General features: G+C 39.1%; 1 pseudogene; it reads right to left on the bottom strand.

Annotated features, from left to right (window-relative positions):
- Positions 1-1,021: 1,021 nt before the first annotated feature.
- On the bottom strand, positions 1,022-2,141 carry LOC138439697 (nucleosome assembly protein 1-like 1; annotated as a pseudogene).
- Between the last annotated feature and the right edge of the window lie 1,720 nt (positions 2,142-3,861).

Below are 3,861 nucleotides of genomic sequence, written 5' to 3'. Positions count from 1 at the left end.
GTGCTGAGCCTTCTTTTTGACCCAACTCTCACATCCATACATGACTACTGGAAAAACCATAGCTTTGACTGTACGGACCTTTGTCAACAAAGTAATGTCTCTGCATTTTAGTACACTATCTAGGATTTTCATAGCTTTTCTTCCAAGGAGCAAGTGTCTTTTAATTTCATGGCTGCAGTCACCATCTGCAATGATTTCAGAGACTAAGAAAGTCTGTCACTGTTTCCATTCTTTGCCGATGTATTTGCCATGAAGTGATGAGACTGGATGTCATGATCTTTGTTTTTTGAAAGTTGAGTTTTCAACCAGCTTTTTCACTCTCCTCTTTCACCTTCATCAAGAGGGTCTTTAGCTCTTCTTCACTTTCTGCCATAAGTGTGGTGTCATCTGCATATCTGAGGTTATTGATATTTCTCTTAGAAATCTTGATTCCAGCTTGTGCTTCATCCAACCTGGCATTTTGCCTGATGTACTCTACATATAAGTTAAATAAGCAGGGTGACAATAAATAAGCAGCCTTGATGTACTCCTTTCCCAATTTGGAACCAGTCTGTTGTTCCATGTCCAGTTCTAATTATTGCTTCTTGACCTGCATATAGATTTCTCAGGAGGCAGATAAGGTGGTCTGATATTCCCATCTCTTTCAGAATTTTCCATAGTTTTTGTGATCCATACAAAAAGTCAAAGGCTTTAGCATAGTCAGTAAAGCATTTTCCATGATGGCTCTAACAAATTACATTCTCAATAACAGTTTTGGAGAGTTCCCTTTTCTCCAGGTCCTCCCCAAAATTTATTTGTATTTTTCTTAACATGGTCTTTTTGGTCTAGTATTCTGAATATTTAATTGTTCATCTGTACAGTTAAAATGTGTATTATGTTTTGATGAGCACATTTTCCAACTTAACAATTGAATTTAGTTTATATTTTTTGAGAACTAAAAGTACATGACATTTTTATTTTAGGATGCAAAAACAAAAATGAGAAACAGACGAACAAAAAACTTGAAATAGGCTCATCAAATGATGTAAATTCTTCCTTTCCATGGAAGCAGAAGGTAGATCAGTGCAGGTTATCCTCAGGGCCTCATACATCCTGCTTCACTGCTGCTTGCACTCTGCTGGGTTCTGATCCTTCTTTGGGTCATAGTCTGGATCATTTTCCTCCTCTCCTTCTTCTTCCCCTTCCTCATCTGCTTCTTCACCTTCTTCGTCATAATCATCATCATCATCTTCAATAGCTTCTCAAGTAAAGTATAACACTGATCTTGGGATTATACGCTCACGTAAAAAGTGACCAATTTCAAAGTCTGCAGCAAGGATAGCTTCAGAATCATCATCCAGATCTCCACTCTCAGGAACTTCAGGAGGGGCAAAAAAATTAAAGAGTCATTAGAAACTGTTCTGGTCACAATACAAACTGTCCCACATCCCTTGTGTTTCTGCTTCTTAATCGTTTTCAAGTGACATTCTTCCCTTTTTTCCAATCTATCTGGCACCCTGTACAACTCATAATTTCTGGTCCATCAAAAGAAAAGGGATCAGAGTCATCTGGTTCTGACCTCATCCTATATGTCTTTGTCAACACTTAATTGGTGAAATATTCATTGGGTTCAAAGTGAATCTTTGGGATCTTCTTTTTCTTCATCCTTTTTCTCATCTTCAATCTTGGCCGTTTCTTTTAGCTCCTCCAAAATTTCATCTTCCTCATCTGGTTTCCATTTACATTCTTCTTCTGTAGGTTCATAAATGGCATTAATGATCTCAAATCGCTTATCAAACAGAGGCTGATAAAGAACAGCACACTTTCTTTCAAGATCATGAACTTCCTCATAGAATTTGGCTTCTATCTGTGCACATTTAACTTGAAGGTTTTTGAGAGCATTCGCTCGTCTTTTAACTACCCTAGGCAAGCTTTCAGTGTATCCTGTTGGTGTTTCTACCAGACCATAAAGTCTTTCTTGAAGGGCTGCAAGAATCTGAGGATTTTGCATCATCTGAACAGTCAGCTGACGCCCTTTGATTTTTGTTTCTTCACCAGTTTCTTCTTCTACTTCTTCAACATCATCCAAATCTTGATCAAGTTCAGACTGTTCTTTGTTGTCGATGTCTGCCATGTTGTACAAATGCCAAATATTTTCAAAAATGGCAACTTTCGTTTTCCAGCTCAGCTCCCCGGTAGCGAGCGCGGGGAGCCAAACGGCCCGAGCTGCGCAGGCAGTGACTCAGGGTGGCGGCGGGAGGAGCAGGAGGCGGTGCCGCGAGCAGATGGCACTAAAAAAGCTGAATTTATTTTGTTTGGAATATTCATAAAGTCTGTACAGATGAGTGAAAGATGATTATCCCTATTTCTTGCAGGTTGCTTAAGAGCCTGGGTGCTTGATTAGATAAACTGGATGAAATAAGGCATAGGAGCTTGGGGTATGATGAACTGTATGTCCTAACTTCTGGCTCTCAAATACATATAGTAAAACAAATCCTAAGTGGCATTTTTATTAATGTGCATTTGTGCAATAACTTATTAAAACAGCTCTTAATTGTTCTCAGTTAGCCAGATCTATTCAGCCCTTCCACAGCCAGGCAGTAACATTTCTTCCCCATTAAAAACCTCATTTTAGAACTGTCCTCAGCCTAATTCAATTCTGTATGCCCTCTATTGCAGACTTTTTCTTTAAAACAAAAACCTGGGCTAGTTCCGACTTCTCTGTCCCAGCTGGCTGCTTTTCTATGCTATAACTTTTGCTCTCTAACCCTAAAAGAGTGTCTTTATCAACGTACATTATTTTTTATATTTTCTAAGAATGCTTATGTCTGAATCTAGAACACTCAAATTAAAAAACACTGTTTTTGTTCTTGCTGCTGTTGTTTTGCCATCTTATGAAAAGGTAGTAATTTACTTAGTACAGTGATCATAAGGCAAAGGTAAACTGGATATTTATTTTAGTGTATAGCATGGACATTTTCCTTAATGAAGTCAAGATTGCCAGGAGAAATACGAATAACCTCAGATATGCAGATGACACCACACTTATGGCAGAAAATGAAGAGGAACTAAAGAGCCTCTTGATGAAAGTGAAAGTGGAGAGTGAAAAACTTGGCCTAAAGCTCAACATTCAGAAAATGAAGATCATGGCATCTGGTTCCATCACATTATGGAAAATAGATGGGGAAACAGTGGAAACTGTGAGAGACTTTATTTTGGGGGGGCTGCAAAATCACTGCAGATGGTGACTGCAGCCATGAAATTAAAAGATGCTTGCTTCTTGCAAGAAAAGTTATGACAAACCTAGAAAGCATATTAAAAAGCAGAGATATTACTTTGTCAACAAAGGTCCATCTAGTCAAAGCTACGGTTTTTCCAGTAGTCATGCATGGATGTGAGAGTTGGACTATAAAGAAAGCTGAATGCCAAAGAATTGATGCTTTTGAACTGTGGTGTTGGAGAAGACTCTTGAGAGTCCCTTGGACTGCAAGGAGATCCAACCAGTCCATCCTAAAGGAAATCAATTCTGAATATTCATTGGAAGGAGTGATGCTGAAGCTGAAAATCCAATACTTTGGCCACCTCATGTGAAGAACTGACTCATTGGAAAAGACCCTGAGGCTGGGAAAGATTGAAGGCAGGAGGAGAAGGGGACAAAAGAAGATGAGATGGTTGGATGGCATCACTGACTCAATCACATGAGTTTGAGCAAGTTCCGGGAGTTGGTGATGGACACGGAAGCCTGGCATGCTGCAGTCCATGGGGTCACAAATAGCTGGACACTACTGAGCGACTGAACTGAACTGAAGTCTAAAAATTATCATAACATGAGGAGTTTAGGCAAGTATTTATCAACATTGAAAGTAATTAATGAGCACAGAA

Source organism: Ovis canadensis, chromosome 4 (assembly GCF_042477335.2).
Source record: "Ovis canadensis isolate MfBH-ARS-UI-01 breed Bighorn chromosome 4, ARS-UI_OviCan_v2, whole genome shotgun sequence".
NCBI lineage: Eukaryota > Metazoa > Chordata > Mammalia > Artiodactyla > Bovidae > Ovis > Ovis canadensis.
Note: the sequence above shows the minus strand (reverse complement) of the source record. Positions and strands in the feature narration are given on the sequence as shown.